General features: G+C 39.9%; 1 protein-coding gene and 1 non-coding gene across 4 annotated transcripts in view; both read right to left on the minus strand.

Moving 5' to 3' along the window:
- Positions 1 to 20,862, minus strand: part of LOC122805563 (solute carrier family 25 member 45-like) — a 1,930,246-nt gene that overhangs the window by 638,627 nt on the left and 1,270,757 nt on the right. The window lies entirely within an intron of this gene.
- Positions 8,296 to 8,486, minus strand: LOC122805689. The gene has a single exon (XR_006365402.1). It is a non-coding gene; the product is annotated as a U2 spliceosomal RNA (small nuclear RNA).

The following is a 20,862-nucleotide window of genomic DNA, read 5'->3' on the forward strand; positions in this document are numbered from 1 at the left end:
TTTTGCATGGTGCAATACCGCACACAGTGTGTTTTGCATACCTACGCCGGGGGCGGAGCAGGTCCGGCGCACACCGGTAGTGCACGTGGAATTGATTCATACCTGAATCGCTCAGCAGCCATATTTGGCGTTATAACGCCGACGCTATGCTGGCGCCTGGCGCAAGCTTCATGAATCCCGGGGCATGTCTTCACATGAGACCTGTGTGTCTGCTTGCTTGTTTATTTTTTAAATAAATGAAATCACAATTTCACATGGAATGTGTGTGTCTGTTTACTTATTTATGTACAGTATGTATGCACAAATGTCAGTTAAAAATTGTACTGGCTAGTTCTACAGTAAACTGTCAGTTAACCGGCACCCATGGGGATTGGTAGTCAGATGCAGGATAACTGTAGTTTCTGGTTGCTTTAGAGTTACTATTAAAAATAGGCCTGACTAATACGGTACCCTATACTAGTTGTTTGGTTTGACTTGTTCTCAGGTTGGGGAGAGAGGGACTTTATTCCTATCTTCCTTTTTAGAACTCTAAAACTCTAAAAATGTAACGTATATTTATGCGGGGGGGGAAAACGGAAAGTGCAACACATGAAAATTGTACTGTATTTCTCCAATATTTTTTTTCCAGTTTCTTGAGTGTGTTAGTTGCTTGATTTCCAGTTAACTGAGAGTTTACTGTAATTAGAAAAAAAGACCGCCTAGTCAATATACATGTAAAAAATTAATTTTTTGTGATTTTGTGATACTTCATTTATAACTGAAGGCATACATCTCAACCTGTAAGCACAGAGACAAGAGACTTGACAGAAACATTTAATTGGCTAAAATAGTTACCCAAGTCCAAGATAAGAGAGGAGTAAATGGTACCTTTACTCAAAAGTGTTAACAAGAACAATAAGGTGCTAAGCAGAAGACCGAATCCATATGGCTCTGGGATGATCTGGTACTACCCATCAAATACCCTGTACCATTTCTCTTCCAAATATCACTAGAACAGGTCCTCACCACACTTTCCACATTTAAAACACAGCATAAATGGGCCTTGATAATATCCACGGATGCCTCCTAAACAGCTTTAAACATGACCTGTAAGGCCCATTAGAATCTCTGGTCAACCACAGCCTCCAGACAGCTTTGTTCCTAGGGAATTAAAGACTGCAATTGTCACCCTACTACACAAAGGTGGACCATCAACTGATCCAGGAAACTACAGACCCATAAGTTTGTCTAATCTTACATGCAAAGTCATGGAAAAATGATCACGGCCCTGATAATGACATAGGAAATATTAAAAAAACAAAAAATGGACCCATCCCGGTTTGGTTTTGTCAAGAGCAGTTAATGCTTACTAAACCTGGTGATCTTCTTCGTGAAGGTCACTAGAGCCATGGAAGAGGGCAAAATATTTTATTTATTTAAAATTTATTTTTATTTAAAATTTATTTACCGGGGAAAGTCCTACTTGGAATGAGCCAGTTTTCACCAGTGGCCTGGGGAGAAAAGCTCCAGATGCATGTCTTTCTAACATGGGAGGAAACCGGAGCACCCAGAGAAAACCCACACGAATGCAGGGAGGACATGCAGACTCGACACGAAAGGCACCCCAGCCGAGAATAACCTTGGAGGGAAATTTGCTAGGCTTAAAAGATAAAGAAGGGGAGTTAGGTTACTACTTACCTATTAAGATCTAATAATTCATTTGTATGTCATTTAGGTTGGCGTAATGGTTAAGATATTTGCCTTATAGACACAACATGCAAGGTTTGATTCTCACATGAGTTAATTGGTTATGGTTAAAATGGCCCACAAAGGCAGTTAGCCTAGTACTAATCTATGAACCTATGTGCCACTGTGGTGAGAAAATTCTTCTACATGGTGCAACTTATAAGTTAGGACAAGGCATCCAGATCTAAGGAGATCATAGCCCCACTACAGTCAGCTCTCATTAGACCAATAATCGAGTACAATGCATCCTCCGGCATATACCTAACCAGGCATGTGCCAACAGCTAGAGCGGCCACACAAGTTCCTCACTAAAAGAATACAGGGTGTAAATAACGTCCTGTGTGGACTGCACCCAAGCCCTGTCCATGTACCGAGTCTCTTACAGACTACTGAGAAGTGATCTATGCCTACCCAACAAGGCATTCTCTCATTCAGTCCTAATTAATCCGATAGATTCAAAAAATAAACAGTACTAGAATTACCTGAGCTAAGGATTTAAACCTCATTTGTGACATAAGCAAAACAGATACGTCTCTCAGAGATTACCCCTTCTCTGGAAAACACTTCCCATTCATGTCAAACAGAGCTCTTCTCTAATGCCATTCAAATATAATTTGGACCAGTAGAAGGTAAACTGCAAATTTACCCCTGGCTTGTCACCAGTGGACTTTATGGACAGGATCAGCTTGTAGATGGCCTAAGGCACAGGCATATACCAAAGGCATTCTAGTCCTACAGCACTGATAATTGTAAAAATTGGGGCATGAATGGCTAGGCTTACAAAGGTTCGTTGGCCATTAGCTAAAATAACTTCTTATGATCCCAACATTTATTTTTGTTGTTTTTTTTTTTTTTTTTTTGTTACAGTGAGTTGCAAATGCTTGAAATTGCTTTCTTCAGAAAGCTGTGAAACAAGAACATGTTAGAATCCAGAAATACATATAATAACCAAATTCAGTTACAGTGGAATGTAGGAAAATATAGGAATCTGATTAGCAATGAGCTTCTCTTCAATACACCTTAATGGGCAGATTAGTTGGGTTAAGACATGCTCATGTGATTAAATTCTTGGTAGCTGTATGAAGTGCATCTACAGTAAATTCATGCAGTGTCATACTATTTACTTTTGAGGTCATGGACATTTTCCTTAATTAGTTTTGCCAGTCTAAGATTCTATCCTATACACAGATGTTGCATTATTCTTCTAACTAGATTACCCCGCAGAGCTCAACAATATTTTAGGCAGTCTTGGTGTGCAAGCTCCCTACATGACAAGCTTATAGTCACAAAACTGAAAATGACAGTAGCTGGGAACAGATTAAACTGCTTGCATGCAACTGAAATAAGGCAAAATTAAACTGCTGTCTGCGGCAAGATTCAAACATTGTGCATACTGCACAGTGGCTATACAAAGGGAGCACCAATTAAAACCATATACACGCCCATCTATAAATATAGTGACATAATTTAAATTCGTAAGTATACTAATAAATGTGGTATATTTTCAGTCAAGCAAGAACTCCTATCACTGTAGTTTTATAGGAATCAGTGGTGCACTAAATTCCAAATCAGATGACATGTATATCTACCAGGACATTCAGCTATAACTTTGAAACCCAATCTAGTTAAGACAATATACTAGGCTTTTTTTCCCCCCAACATCTTTATTACATTTCCACATGTGACAAAGGCAATCTTACATTTATATAAATGAAAAATATACAAAATGAAATCACTTTAGTTGTAAATAGTTTACAGACACCATTGAAACAACTGAGTTGTAACACATTACAAATCACTTATAAACCTAGACATTCTCATTAAAGCATTATATAGCTCATTCAAATCCTGCCTCTTAAACCTTGTTCCTACTCTGCATATACTTTTCTCACAATTCCCATTTTTGTCTATGTAGTTTGCGCCTTCCCTTTTCTAAAGCCCCTATGTCCAGTTGTTTTATCGCAAGTCACTATATTCACTACTTCTAGTAAAGTTGGTTTAGACTTTGATTTCCATTTTCTAGTAATTGCTTTTTTGGCAGCTACCATAATTAGACTCAGCAAGGCTTTACTATGTCTAGGCAATTCCGATTCGGTAGCCTAACTCAAAAAAATCATCTCCGCAGTCAGTCCAATCTGCCGACCCAGCATCTCCGACACAGCATATGGCAGGGAATCCCAAAAGTCTGCCAACTCATCACACCTCTAAAAAATATGTTCCTAGCTACCTCTTTCTTGCCCATTACACCTCCAGAATTTGCTATCCACCTGAGGAAAAATTCTTTGGAGTCTACTTGGGGTATAAAAATACCACGTAAACACTTCCAGGCAAAGATCCTAAATCTTCTTGACTTTGTTGAACAAGAGTGGTCCCAGGACTGAACCCTGAGGTACTCCACTTGTCACTTGTTTGGAGCTGGATTTGGAGTCGGCTACTTTTACAGTCTGGGTTCTGTCAGTAAGCCAGTTGGAAACCCATCGAGTGACGTAGGGATTTATGCCCAGCTTAGTAAGTTTATCTATGATTCCAGAGTGGGGGATGGTGTCGAAGGCCTTGGCGAGGTCCAGATAGGCTGTGTGGACCGCCTTACCCTCGTCCACAGCTCTGGAGACTGATTCGAAGAAGTCAATCAGATTCAGGAGACAAGATCGGCCCTTCACAAACCCAAACTGGGTGGGGTCCAGTGTTTGAAGGTTGCCAATGTCTTTGTTTATAAGTTCCGTGATGATGCGTTCCATGCCCTTGCAGATCAGACTTGTCAGACTGATGGGACGGTAGTTCTCGGGATCCAAGGTGGATCCTCCCTTGTGGAGCGGGATAACTGTAGCTGTGCGTCACTCAGTGGGCACAAAGCCTGAGGTGAGGCTATGATTAAACATGACACTTAGGTGAGATGCCAGTTCATTTTGTAGTTCATGTAGTACACAGCCTGGGATGTCATCTGGTCCCATGGATGCTGTATTCTTAGTTTTGGAGAGTGCGGTTTCTACCTGTGTGGCCGTGATTATTGGAATTTGGCAATCTTTTGTTATTGACATGGGCCCTTTAAGGGGTGAGAGGGGGGTGAAGTTGGCACTAAATCAATCTGTCAGGATATTGGCAATATACTTGGGATCAGTATATTTAATGCCATTCTGTTGTAGCTCAGAGCAGATCTGAACATTGCCATTTAGATTCTTGACATGACTATAGAATGCCTTGTGGATGTCTCTGGAATCTTTGGCAATTTTATTTTCGTAACTAGCTCTTGAGGATTTTATGAGGGATCTCAGCTTCTTACTGAGGCTGGTGAGGGAGTTTTTTGCATCCTGGGATTTTCCTCTTTTCTGCAACAGTTTCTTCCTTCTGTTGTATAGTTTGTTTATAGCAGGGGACCACCAGATTGGCTTCCTTTTCTTGGAGAAGAGCATCTTGGTTCTATTTGGGATGGCACGATTCATGCACGAGTGGATGTGCTCGTACAGTGCCTTAGTGTAGGATTCTGCAGTTGAACTTTCAAATCCCATCTGTGTGGATGTTGCGATATTTGTCACTTCTGACTTTAGTAGCATGAAGTTGGCTTTGGAGAAGTTTTAAGGAGGTTTCCTTACTGGGGGGTGGGATGTGGCTGTCAAGGGTGATTTGCTTATGGTCAGTCCTGACCAATGAGGGGGTGACCACTGGTGTGGAGCATCTATCTCCCATGTTGGTAATGACCAGGTCTAGGATATTGGAGCCCCTGGTGGGACAATGGATTAGTTGATCCAGGGTGTTGGAATTTATGAATTCCAAGAACCGTTGGGAAAAGGAGTTAGTACCAGAGTAGTTTTCCCAATTAATGGCAGGGTAGTTGAAATCACCCAGTATTAGGGTGTTTGGTTGTATCTTAATATTTTCCAGTATGTTTAGAAAGGTGTAGTGAGAATCTTGCGGCATGGTGGGGGATCTGTAGCAAGTTACAATTTCGATTGCAGTCTTACCTAATGTTAGTTGCACATGGAGAATTTCAGATGCATTGTGTTGGGCAACTAGCCTGGAGGTGTGAATATCCTTGGTGAATATGGACACTCCTCCACCTTTAGTGTTTCGGTCTTGGTTTTGTGGCCGAAAATTGTGGTAAGAATTGTAGCCTGGTATTGCAGGGGTGCTCTCTGGAGCCTTGAACCAGGTCTCAGTTACTGCACAGATATCGATGTTCTCCATTTTTAGGAGTGCCCCGAGAGAGTGTAATAGACTTCTAGCATTGAGTAGCATTACCTTCAGATTTTGCATGCTTGTATCTGTTACGGTGGTGGTTTTATCCTTTGAACCTTGCCTAAAAAAGGCACTATAGGGGTGGCAAGAGCTTTAGCCAGTAACCTGAATCCCAGGGGTGATAGGTGCAGACCATCTCTGGCAAAGCATCGTGGTTTGTCGATCATGTCTTCCCAGGCAGACAAATACTGGATCCCCTTTGAATGACACCAGAAGCTTAGCCAATTGTTGAAGTCAATCATTTTGTCCTTATACTGTGGTATCATTCTGGGCGAAGGCAGGATGCTACTCAGGGCTAGGGTCATTCCTGCCTGGGTCACATGATCCAAGAGCTCTTCCATGTCTCTTTTCATGTAGTCCAGGGAGGTACGTCTCAAGTCATTCACTCCAGCATGGACAATGACAGAGTCGTATTTGTACTTGTTGTGGAGTGACTTGAGTGCATGAATTATGTGGCGAATCCTGGCACCAGACAGGCAGCTGACTGTAATTTTCTCCTTGTTCAGCCTGGTGAGTGGGACATCAGTGTGCCTGACTATAGAGTCACCTATGACTAAAGTGTTGTGTACATTGTCTTGCCTTAGGGGCTGTTGTTGGGTGGCACACTGGTGTTGTGAGCTATGTGTCACTTTGGTTGTGACTGGTGTTTGTTTGCGTTTCGGCTTCGGAGGTCCTTGTTGCTTGGGCAGGTTAATGTTAAGGGCCTCCGCATACGTGGGTTTAGTGTTGCTATGTGTGGGTGTTGATGGTGTGGGTTTTGAAGGGCTATGAGTTGCTTGAGGTGTAATGCAGGTGTTAACCTTCTCCGCTTGACTGTCTAGCACAATCTTGGCTGGAGAGAGCTTTGCTTCCAGTTTGGCTATGTAAGTGCATCTCTCGCAGGTTGTAGTGTTGGGTGGTAGGAGGAGAGGATTGTCTGTGTACATGAGGCAGTTTGCCGCATTGCCCCAGTATGCCCAGATTCACCAGGTGGACAGGAGAAATCACCGGAAGCTGACCCTTGGACATGCCTGTTTAGGTGCTTTTTTGTAAAGTTTAAGAGCTGTTTTCCCTTACCTTTGCAAGGTACTTTGCAGTTATAGGCTGTTTAGTGCCTATGATTAATTTCTCCTTATTGACAAAGAGAGCTGAGTGCTTGTGTCAGTTTCAGGCTTCCTAGTTCTTTCCAGCAGGTTCTAGAGCAAGTGCTAGTCACAGGGGTTCAGATTTTAGTGTTACTACTGAGAAACCAGCTAGTTTTAAGGGAAAATTTGAAGAGCAGACTTTCTGGCACCTGGAATAGTTTAACTGTATCCTCGCAGTGCTGCACGATGTGAAAAATGTGCAAACACACACGTTTTAAGTCAGAAAGTTGAAAGGGATAGAAATCAGCCGAAAAAGGCTAATACAATTACAATTTAAAAGCTGGAAACTACTCCTCTAGCATTAGACAGGCAGTACAATGCTCACCAGTCCCACTGGTAGGCAGTAGGACTTCCCTCTACCACAGCAAGGTGTGAAAATAAAGTCCTGAGACAAGCAAAGCTGATTGTGTAGTCCAAAACAGTAAATGCAATTAAAACTCTACAAAATTAGCAATTTAAAACTTTTAAATGAAGCAAGGCAAGTGCACAACTGAAAAACGATTTAAGATGCAGTAACACAGCAGAATAAGCAGCTAGTCTACATACACAGAGAAGTCCATATATACAGAAAAGCAGCTAAAACACACAAACACTTCAGATGCAGTGCAACCGAGAGCACTTGAGTTGTAGGAATATTAAGGCAATTACAGTTATAATAAGTGCTGTAAAATATACTCTATATTTCCAAAATGTTTGAGAAGCACAGTCAGAACACTTTTTGAAAGGGAAAAAGGAGAAACAGAAGGACTTATCTAATGTTCTCTCTGTATTAGGTAGAATGAGCTAATGACACTAGACTGGGAGGAGTGTCCCAGATCAGATTTACAGTAGGGGCGGGCAACTGCAAAGCCACCAAGTATAACAGCAAGACACCAACAGGGAAGGAAGGGTAGGGACTAAAGCTATTAGCCTACAGATACAGTAAGCATTACAGAAAGCGACAGAATGAAAGTTTTTAAACTGATAAAGATTTGTAAAGATAGAGAATGCTTTCAACTGCAAACAAATCAGTTACCTGTAGAGATTACTTTATATCAATAAAATGCACTGAAACACTAAGCAACACAACAGGCAATAACATTTGCCAAGCATTGAGAAAACAAAGACAACTGAAGGATAAGTGAAGTGAAAGAACAGAGCTCAATTGCTGAGAAGAAAAAATAAAAAAAGGAAAATGCCCTTTTTTTCAACCACTAGAGAATCCTCCCCAAGGGGAGGGTGCACCATTCCTGGAAGTACTGCAATACCAGGTTGATGCGTGGAGTGGACGGAGCAAGCCCCTATTCCATCTCCCTGTTGCAAAAATCAATTTAATATATGGTCCCCAGATAAGGGACATATCAGATATTAAACTGATAAGAACAGATACTACACTTGATCTTAGCCAAAAGGCCGAGAAGCGATACTACTAAGCTGCTGAGCAGACAGCTATCAGAGGGCTCACATACTTTACGCTTGCGCTGACTGGGGAAACTCCCTCTCAGAGCACAATGGGGGAAAGCAGTCGTGCACAAAGAGGGGTTCCCATGTTGTTTGGAGGAGAAACTAGAGCCCTACCGCTGCTCTTCTTCTCGGCATGCTGGGTAAAGGCTGGTGCTTATTTGCATAAGCCCACCCACCAGCCAAAGCTCAGCCAAAAAGAAAGAAAAACAATGAAGAAAGACGGACTTTTTAAATTTCTTTTGGGCTTTGTATTAGTGTAGTACCTCGCATAGAGTTCTGCATGGAAGTGGGCATGCCCCGAATGACTGACAGATGATGGAGAAGTGACAGGTATGCAGATTTCCGTGTGACATCATGCATACATTGGTTCTACTTCTTGCATTCCGATAGTGTGGGAAGGGCACTCGTTCCAAGCTGCTTCAGAAAACTGGCAAGTATGTGTCAAAACAAGAGCTTAACGTTGTGAATGAAAGCAGACGTTTTGTGTTCTGTGGCATTCTTGCTGCATTCACAAATTGTTCCTGCTGAGAATAACACGTTTTCCCAGTATAACACAAGGGGTCCCCTAAAATAACGCAGTTAGAAACGAAGCTCTGTGATAACCTGAAGAAAGTACACAATACCATATTACTGCTTACATTTTCTCTTCGCTATATCTCAACAAAACGTGAAATAGGGGATGCCAGACCACTAAGTTTTCTTGCTTTTAAAGGGGCACTATCTCAGATGTTTTGCTAGAGGAGTTTGTTTACATTTTTTGTACTCTGTAAGTCACATGTTCAGCTAGAGGCAAGGTTTTCAAAGAGCCTTTTTAGCATACTGCAGGTCAGATAACAACAAAGTCTCAGTGGGGGTTGTTAGAGGAAGTGCTTAGAACTTACAGTTGCAGTTTGTCATTTTGTATTCTCCTTCCCCCACTCATGAAGAATTAGATTTGCTGAATGACTGGATTTTACTCCGCTAGAGATGCTATCTTGACTCACACAGACCTGTAGCAATGAGGAGATAGCTACTTTACCATATTTTACATATTAAAATTTGTCTGTACACAATATAAATTCTATTTATAATGTTATTAATATGTCCTAACAACAGTTACCTGTAGCTTTTCTCCAAACTGTTGATCTGGAATTTTAATTACTACAATGTATACATATTTTGTGGAGCTTTTCTCCCCAGGCCTCCGCTGAAAAAGGCTACCAGCTCAGTCGGACAAACCTGGTACACAAATGTAAAATAAAATAAAATAATACTTGCTTTTGCAAAACTGTGTCTAATAATTATTCAAGCCTAGGCAATAGTATTTTTCATGCTTGTTACTACAAATCTTTTTCCCTCCACTGGCAATTATTTTTCATATGATCTGTTATTAGTGTTGCGTGTTAGTATGTGTACATGTGTGTGTGTTGATGTAGGTGCACTTTTACAATTATACAGATTTTCCCTCATTTTACAGCACAGCATTGCTTTGGACGGTTGTGCTTTGCAAAGAAACATGTTCCAAATATTCTAAAAGAATAAAACATTTTGCATCTTCTCTCTAAAAATGTCATGCAGCTTTGGAACTGAATCTAAATAGTGCTCTAAAAGTATTTTCTCAATAGCTGATGCTGTATGTTGTCCTTTGCAAATCACATCCTAACTACTTGCCTAATAGTGATTCTATCCTACTGGATTTCTTTTCTCACTTTTTTCTATCATTATGGTAAAATGTTTTCAACTTTCACATCTTTCCTGAATGTCTGACTGAAGTACAGTTAGTTTACACGGATTAGCGTTTGAAAGTTGAAGCGAATGCAGGCTATACATTTCCCATATATACTTTCCAATGCCATTTAATTACAGGGGCACGTTTTACTAAGGCAGTAAAAATTAAGTGCTGCGAGCAAAATCTCATGCCATTGATAACCCTATATTTTGACAAGTTATAGTAGCTATTTTTCTACGTATGTATGTAACACATAATCTATGTTTATATTCATGTGGTTTAAAAACAACAGCCTCTACATGTGTTACTGACAGACGTGAAATTCTAGGCATTCCTGAATGTCTATACATTTCAGATATGCTACCTATCTGATAATGCAGGTTTTTTGGTGAAACTACGTATGCAGTGCACATAACAGTTTCAGAAGTGCATTACTGTCACTGTAAACTCTTATGTTACCTGCTAGAAAATAAACTGGCTAATTAATGGTCATACAAAAGTCTATTAGATGAGAGTTATGCTCTCTTCAAAAAGAGTATTCACTTGTGGTAACCCCTAGTGATCAATTCCAAGGACCACTTGTGTTTGGTATTTACTCTTCCAATGTCAAGGCTGACATTAAGGACTTGTAGTGTCACTACCTCAGTATCTCACTTCCAGAATTTTCAGGAAGGACTAGTATGCAGCAATAAGTTGTGTCTGAAGCACACACAAACTACATGCCAAGAAATGCAGCACCAGCGCTATAGCGTCTTTAGCCAACACTGACTCAGTCATTAGGGACCTGAGCACTTTCACTGGCAATCAGCTATCTTTTGTTACGTACCCACTAATGTAAGGAAATCCTTTTACCTAATCATCAGGGGTGATTACTAGAGTATAATGTCCCCTTTGGTGTGTACTTGTCTAAGCACATGACCTTGAGAGACTGTATTGTTTTCTCATTACAATAATCATGTGTATGTATTTCTTGAGCTACCAGATAGCCTTAAAAGCACTTTGTCTTTTTTCTGTTTTCCTATAGACTCTGGAGAGGTAATCTCTGTCTAATCTGCATAGCCGCGAAGGATCCAGTCCACTATCACCTGCTTTGCATCCCCAGAACTAGTAACATCCTAAACACCTGCTCAAGAGAAGTCATCATCTACCATAACATAAATAAATCCTAGCAAATCCCCTTTTAACAGGACAGACTTCCTTTGGATATAAGGCAAAGGAGCTCCCAGACCGTCTTCAAGCATAACCTGGATGCATGGATGGGCAATCACAATGACAGCCCAGGTGTGGCCCCTGAAGCTGTCATTGAAAGGGGCCTACAGCTAGATATAAACGAGTCATGCCATTGGGAACTTACAATATGGGATATTGTGGTTAGGCTACTGATGTTCCTCTGGATCAATAGCCTACTGTTAACCCATGAATCTATGAACCTAAATGTGTACACTTCTTTCATTTTGGCATCACCACATGCTAGCAAACCAGTATCCTTGACAAGACCCAAGAATGGTATTCACAGCTCTGTTAATCATGTCTGCACATTGGTTACATGATAGCATCACATAACACAGTGTTGTGTAATTTAGAGAAGTGACAAAACCTAAAAACATATATAGATGCAATACTGTCATCCGGGAAGACCTTAGCATGACATGTATGAGCAACAACATTTACACAAAGCCTGCCAGTACACTTCTGGGTGACCCAAACTATACAAGCACAACCCAGCCCCTGAATGAGAAATAGTCTACTTACACAAAATGCATTGTCTAGCCAACTAGACTGCAGATATCATGCCGGTGACAGAAACAGTACTCCCACTCAATATGTCACCTCTGGTGACTGCTCTCATTGCTATGCACTGATGATAAGCCGTAAAGCGCTACACCCCAAACCTGAATGCATCAAATGTAAACAAGGGTGTGTTGTCTCAGTCCAAGTATAGGACTGCCATCACATTGTGAAATGTCCACAACAGTACACACAAGGTATGGTCAGTGTGTTGATGTCACATTTTAGGTCTATGCAAATGTCTGACATAATGGTGAGTGTCAGTTAAACATTAAAGGGTAATGTAGCCATAATGACTTATTATGGAATACAATAATATTATGCCAGGTAGTACAACATTCATACATTGTATACATACTTTTCTCTCAATTCACTTTCCCAACAACACAAACAGTTTTTCTGTTATCCTACAATGTGGAATTATACTTTTAGTACATCTGGGTGCTGACTAGCCTGCACCACATTACTGTACTGTCCCTGACTTCCACTCTGTTATCCACACCCTCATTTGTGTAACTACCTCTAAATTTAATCAATAATGTGTTCTGAGTGTGGTGCTGTGGTGTAATTTATACAAACAATGTCAGCCTTTGATAAAATCATACACAAAACAATGGTCACTACATTACAGCAACGATTTACTGATGTAATTTTGATAAGATGGATAGCTGCATGGCTTACAAATAGAACATGACAAAGACACATTAACAGGACAGGTGAATCTCTGGGTTCATTCAAGGTATCCTATAGAGCTGTCAATCAGGCCCATAAATTTTTACATCACGTCTTTCTGATCTTTTTCATTTGTTGTGCTCCATCGTCTGTCTCCATGAAGGTAACTTTAAACAGGCAAACAGGTTACATCTGTCACAGACAGGACAAAATAACTTGAGTACTTGAAACCATTTGGGCACAGGAGAATAATATGCTGATAATTTTATCAACAGCAAAGCCTATGAGATTTCAGAGAGAGAGAGACTGAAGAATGAATATTTAATACAGCACACCGATTTAAAATGTGGATTCATTTAATGACTTGGGTATATGGGTAAATCCAGCTTTGAGTTTTTTTTTTTTTTAATCATGCTAGTAAATTGGTTAATGATCATTTTTAAAACTATAGTCTGTAAAAACAAACAGATAATAAAAATAAAAAAAATATATAAAGTCCAGGAAATCACAAGTGATGAAGTGATGGATTGTAAATTACACTAGACCCAAATTAGAGTATGGAATAATAATTAAAAATCTTATAATAAAATTAGCATAAGTATATTGGAAAGAGCACAGCGAAAATATACCAGGGGCATGCATGGATTTGAAAGTTTCAGTTATTACAAAACATTAAAATATTTGAACTTTTTACTTCATTTCATATTGATATTTAAGTGAGACAAACTACCTCCAGGAATGTTTACAGTTATCAAAAAGTAGTAAAGAGTAGTAAAGAAACAGACAATCTGTGTAGGAGACGATACAGGAATAAGAGATGTAGTCACTTGTTCTCTGTAAGAGTAACTGCCACATGGAGTAACATTTCTAATTATAATAAAGTAAGCACTACTTTAGACTTTTTTAAGACTGTCTTCTTGACTGAAATGACTGTTCTGGTACATTTGCAAGCTAGAATGACATTATTGCCCAGGTCTGAAATATCTGTATGTATCTACATGCATCTAAAATGTGTAAATATAAATAAGCCGTTTAATTGACTGGCTATGTTACATATACAAGGATGCATTCATTTTTTATTTATGTTTCATTTTTAGGTGTAATGGCATTCCTTAAACTATTACAGACATCTTGCATTGTTGTGATTGATCAGCAAATTCTCTGTTTACAACAAAATATCGCATTTGCTCTCAGTTACAATTTACACTGTTTCACTGTACAACTGTTACATTATATCAATAATACCTATGTGTGCCTAGATAAGTCATTAGTAGTGAAATAGTCAAATAAATAAAACCATGTCTTCACATGAGACCTGTGTGTCTGCTTGCTTGTTTATTTTTTAAATAAATGAAATCACAATTTCACATGGAATGTGTGTGTCTGTTTACTTATTTATGTACAGTATGTATGCACAAATGTCAGTTAAAAATTGTACTGGCTAGTTCTACAGTAAACTGTCAGTTAACCGGCACCCATGGGGATTGGTAGTCAGATGCAGGATAACTGTAGTTTCTGGTTGCTTTAGAGTTACTATTAAAAATAGGCCTGACTAATACGGTACCCTATACTAGTTGTTTGGTTTGACTTGTTCTCAGGTTGGGGAGAGAGGGACTTTATTCCTATCTTCCTTTTTAGAACTCTAAAACTCTAAAAATGTAACGTATATTTATGCGGGGGGAAAACGGAAAGTGCAACACATGAAAATTGTACTGTATTTCTCCAATATTTTTTTTCCAGTTTCTTGAGTGTGTTAGTTGCTTGATTTCCAGTTAACTGACAGTTTACTGTAATTAGAAAAAAAGACCGCCTAGTCAATATACATGTAAAAAATTAATTTTTTGTGATTTTGTGATACTTCATTTATAACTGAAGGCATACATCTCAACCTGTAAGCACAGAGACAAGAGACTTGACAGAAACATTTAATTGGCTAAAATAGTTACCCAAGTCCAAGATAAGAGAGGAGTAAATGGTACCTTTACTCAAAAGTGTTAACAAGAACAATAAGGTGCTAAGCAGAAGACCGAATCCATATGTCTCTGGGATGATCTGGTACTACCCATCAAATACCCTGTACCATTTCTCTTCCAAATATCACTAGAACAGGTCCTCACCACACTTTCCACATTTAAAACACAGCATAAATGGGCCTTGATAATATCCACGGATGCCTCCTAAACAGCTTTAAACATGACCTGTAAGGCCCATTAGAATCTCTGGTCAACCACAGCCTCCAGACAGCTTTGTTCCTAGGGAATTAAAGACTGCAATTGTCACCCTACTACACAAAGGTGGACCATCAACTGATCCAGGAAACTACAGACCCATAAGTTTGTCTAATCTTACATGCAAAGTCATGGAAAAAATGATCACGGCCCTGATAATGACATAGGAAATATTAAAAAAACAAAAAATGGACCCATCCCGGTTTGGTTTTGTCAAGAGCAGTTAATGCTTACTAAACCTGGTGATCTTCTTCGTGAAGGTCACTAGAGCCATGGAAGAGGGCAAAATATTTTATTTATTTAAAATTTATTTTTATTTAAAATTTATTTACCGGGGAAAGTCCTACTTGGAATGAGCCAGTTTTCACCAGTGGCCTGGGGAGAAAAGCTCCAGATGCATGTCTTTCTAACATGGGAGGAAACCGGAGCACCCAGAGAAAACCCACACGAATGCAGGGAGGACATGCAGACTCCGCACAGAAGGCACCCCAGCCGAGAATAACCTTGGAGGGAAATTTGCTAGGCTTAAAAGATAAAGAAGGGGAGTTAGGTTACTACTTACCTATTAAGATCTAATAATTCATTTGTATGTCATTTAGGTTGGCGTAATGGTTAAGATATTTGCCTTATAGACACAACATGCAAGGTTTGATTCTCACATGAGTTAATTGGTTATGGTTAAAATGGCCCACAAAGGCAGTTAGCCTAGTACTAATCTATGAACCTATGTGCCACTGTGGTGAGAAAATTCTTCTACATGGTGCAACTTATAAGTTAGGACAAGGCATCCAGATCTAAGGAGATCATAGCCCCACTACAGTCAGCTCTCATTAGACCAATAATCGAGTACAATGCATCCTCCGGCATATACCTAACCAGGCATGTGCCAACAGCTAGAGCGGCCACACAAGTTCCTCACTAAAAGAATACAGGGTGTAAATAACGTCCTGTGTGGACTGCACCCAAGCCCTGTCCATGTACCGAGTCTCTTACAGACTACTGAGAAGTGATCTATGCCTACCCAACAAGGCATTCTCTCATTCAGTCCTAATTAATCCGATAGATTCAAAAAATAAACAGTACTAGAATTACCTGAGCTAAGGATTTAAACCTCATTTGTGACATAAGCAAAACAGATACGTCTCTCAGAGATTACCCCTTCTCTGGAAAACACTTCCCATTCATGTCAAACAGAGCTCTTCTCTAATGCCATTCAAATATAATTTGGACCAGTAGCAGGTAAACTGCAAATTTACCCCTGGCTTGTCACCAGTGGACTTTATGGACAGGATCAGCTTGTAGATGGCCTAAGGCACAGGCATATACCAAAGGCATTCTAGTCCTACAGCACTGATAATTGTAAAAATTGGGGCATGAATGGCTAGGCTTACAAAGGTTCGTTGGCCATTAGCTAAAATAACTTCTTATGATCCCAACATTTATTTTTGTTGTTGTTTTTTTTTTTTTTTTTGTTACAGTGAGTTGCAAATGCTTGAAATTGCTTTCTTCAGAAAGCTGTGAAACAAGAACATGTTAGAATCCAGAAATACATATAATAACCAAATTCAGTTACAGTGGAATGTAGGAAAATATAGGAATCTGATTAGCAATGAGCTTCTCTTCAATACACCTTAATGGGCAGATTAGTTGGGTTAAGACATGCTCATGTGATTAAATTCTTGGTAGCTGTATGAAGTGCATCTACAGTAAATTCATGCAGTGTCATACTATTTACTTTTGAGGTCATGGACATTTTCCTTAATTAGTTTTGCCAGTCTAAGATTCTATCCTATACACAGATGTTGCATTATTCTTCTAACTAGATTACCCCGCAGAGCTCAACAATATTTTAGGCAGTCTTGGTGTGCAAGCTCCCTACATGACAAGCTTATAGTCACAAAACTGAAAATGACAGTAGCTGGGAACAGATTAAACTGCTTGCATGCAACTGAAATAAGGCAAAATTAAACTGCTGTCTGCGGCAAGATTCAAACATTGTGCATACTGCACAGTGGCTATACAAAGGAGCACCAATTAAAACCATATACACGCCCATCTATAAATATAGTGACATAATTTAAATTCGTAAGTATACTAATAAATGTGGTATATTTTCAGTCAAGCAAGAACTCCTATCACTGTAGTTTTATAGGAATCAGTGGTGCACTAAATTCCAAATCAGATGACATGTATATCTACCAGGACATTCAGCTATAACTTTGAAACCCAATCTAGTTAAGACAATATACTAGGCTTTTTTTCCCCCCAACATCTTTATTACATTTCCACATGTGACAAAGGCAATCTTACATTTATATAAATGAAAAATATACAAAATGAAATCACTTTAGTTGTAAATAGTTTACAGACACCATTGAAACAACTGAGTTGTAACACATTACAAATCACTTATAAACCTTCTAGACATTCTCATTAAAGCATTATATAGCTCATTCAAATCCTGCCTCTTAAACCTTGTTCCTACTCTGCATATACTTTTCTCACAATTCCCATTTTTGTCTATGTAGTTTGCGCCTTCCCTTTTCTAAAGCCCCTATGTCCAGTTGTTTTATCGCAAGTCACTATATTCACTACTTCTAGTAAAGTTGGTTTAGACTTTGATTTCCATTTTCTAGTAATTGCTTTTTTGGCAGCTACCATAATTAGACTCAGCAAGGCTTTACTATGTCTAGGCAATTCCGATTCGGTAGCCTAACTCAAAAAAATCATCTCCGCAGTCAGTCCAATCTGCCGACCCAGCATCTCCGACACAGCATATGGCAGGGAATCCCAAAAGTCTGCCAACTCATCACACCTCTAAAAAATATGTTCCTAGCTACCTCTTTCTTGCCCATTACACCTCCAGAATTTGCTATCCACCTGAGGAAAAATTCTTTGGAGTCTACTTGGGGTATAAAAATACCACGTAAACACTTCCAGGCAAAGATCCTAAATCTTCTTGACTTTGTTGCATATTTGGGAGACATACATATATCCCCCCATTGTCTCTGTGAGTTGCTTATCCAATCTCTCTTCCCAATCCTTTCTAAGCTCCTCTGACTGATTCTTGTAATTATCATGCAGTATTTTATATGCTTTACTAATTATTCCTTTTTTAATGGCAGCTTCTGTTCTACATTCTATTAAAAACTCTACCAGTGCGGATCTTTCATTTAGGAGCCCCCTATTTCTTTCCCTTTGCCTATTTGTGCTGTAACAGAGACCTGGTTCAAGGCAGCAGAGAGCACCCTTGCATTACCAGGCTATAACGAATAACTCTCTCCCAGGCTTTATTACTCCCAACACTCCTGTACAGCTGCCACATATTCACAAACCTAAATTCTACGCTTATTTCCAAGCTTGAAACTACCTATAATAAGATTGCCAGATTTGCAGCTAACCAAACCTACAAGTCACACCACTGCTTGGCACTACAATAAGTAGACTGGCTAGAATTCCCTCAGCTGCTCCAACTATACCAACTACAAATCATCCACTCTATCCTCTAACTACCCTCCTTCGGCTCTAGCCGCTCCACTATCATATCCAAATATTCCCCTGCTAGAACGCTACGCAGCTCAAATCAAGAATTATTAGACATCTACAAACCTAAAACCAAAATAGGCTGCCCTCTCTAACTATAACCCAGCTACATCCTGGAACCAACTCCCCTTGGAAATAAAATCCCTCCATCATAGCAAAAGTTTCAAATTAGCCACAAGTAAACACCTAAAAACAAAGTGATCTTGCCACTGTAGCCAACCACCCTGAAACCACCATCCTTTCACCTGTTACACCACCTCACTCTTAATGTATCTCTAACACTATTCCCCTGCCTCTTCTACCTCTTCCCTTCCTCTACCTCCAACCACTCTTAATTCTAGGTATCAAAACAACCTACCTGTCTAGTCTGTTTCCTATACTCTACTTCCTATACATCTTCTACTAGCCATTCTTACTTTCCTTTCTTGTTTCCAAACTCTTTAAATAAGCATCTGCCTAACTATTAACTCATTTTGCTCTAAGCAGCTTAAATAATATTGTAACTAAGTCACATTTTCTTCTGTTAATTGTTTAAAACCTTGTTTGTAACAACTCACATACTTGTCTGCCAATTGTTAATACTTTGTATAATTGAATTGCCTGAGGAGCTTTTTTTCTCTCCAGGTCTCTGCTTGTAAGATCCTATAGCTGATTGTTACTACTATGTTACTAAAATTTAATAAATTGTTTTATAGTCCTGAGGAGCTTTTCTCCCTGGGTCTCTGCTGAAAATGAGCCAAAAGCTCAGCCAGACTAACCTGGTTAACAAATGTAAAATTAAATAAATAAATAACTCATTCTACACCTTTCGGCCCCACAACTTGGACCGAAGCTCCAAAGGTGGTGGTGTTTCCATATTCATAAAGGATGTGCACACCTCCAAACTAGAAGCCCAACATAATGCATCAGAGATACTTCAGGTGCAGCTAACATTGGGTAAGACAGAGATTCAGGTCATAGCCTACTATAGGTTCCCAACCATGTCTCAAGACTCACACTCCACGTTCCTAAGCACCCTGGAGATTATTAGGGTCCAACCTAATACTTTCTTACTGGGCAACTTCAACTACCCCTCCATTAACTGGGGAAAGTACTCTTGTACCAATACACTTGTCCAACGTTTCCTGGAGTTCATTAATTCCAATGCCCTGGACCAGCTCGTTCTTACCCACACTAGAGGTAGCAACATCCTTGACCTGGTCATTACTAACACGGGCAACTGTTGCTCTACACCAATAGTCAGCTCCTCACTGGTTAGATCCGACCACAAACTAATCACCTTGTAAATCCACATCCCTCCCACCCCGCGCAAAGCTAACCACCATGAAAAACTTCTCCAAAGTTAACTTTGGGCTCCTAAAAACAGAGGTGGCTAACTTCACGGCACCGATGTAAATGGAAAACAGTTGTATGGCCACCAAATCATACACCCAATGCATTGTACGGACACGTACACAAATGCATGGATCTCACCATACCCAACAGAACCAAGATGCTCTCCTCAAAAAAAAGGAAGCCAATCTGGTGTTCCCCTGCTATAAACAAACTCTACAACAGAAGGAGGAAACTGATGTGGAATAAGGTGATGTCCCAAGACTGGAAAAACTCCCTTATCAGCCTCAACAAAAAGTTGAGATCCTTCATCAAATCCTCCAAAGCTAGCAATGAAAACAGAATTGCTGCTTATAGTAAAGACAACCACAGGGCCTTCCATAGTTATGTAAAGAATCTCCATGGCAATACCCAGATTGGCTCTGAGCTACTGCACAATGGCACCTCCTATACTGAGCCAACATATATTGCCAGTATACAGGCTGACAGATTCAGTGTCAACTTTACCCCTCTCCCTCCCCCAAAGGACCAATTACAATACCAGTAGATTGCCAGGCACCCAGTATTACTGCTGCACAGGTTAAAACAGCACTGTCCAAGGCCAACAGTACAGCTTCTATGGGACCTGACAATATTCCTGGCTGTGTTCTACATGAACTACAGAGTGAATTGGCACCTCACCTGTGTGCCCTGTTCAATCACAGCCTCACCTCAGGCTTAGTCCCTACTGAATAGCACACTGCTACAGTCATCCCTCTCAACAAAGGAGGAGCGACTACATACCCTGTGAACTATCGCCCCATTAGCCTGACAAGCCTGATATCCAAAGCTATGGAACGCATCATCATGGACGTAATAAACAAGGATATAGGGAATCTCCAAACTCTGGATCCCACACAGTTTGGTTTTGTGAAGGGTAGATCATGCCTGCTCAACTTGGTCGACTTCTTTGAGTCAACACCAGAGCTGTGGATGAAGACAAGATGATTCATGCAGCCTACTGTGATCTGGCCACGGCTTTTGATACCATTGCCCACTTAGGAATCATAGAAAAACTCACTAAGCT

Source organism: Protopterus annectens, chromosome 6.part1, assembly GCF_019279795.1.
Source record: "Protopterus annectens isolate FY-2018-M chromosome 6.part1, PAN1.0, whole genome shotgun sequence".
NCBI classification, from domain to species: domain Eukaryota; kingdom Metazoa; phylum Chordata; order Ceratodontiformes; family Protopteridae; genus Protopterus; species Protopterus annectens.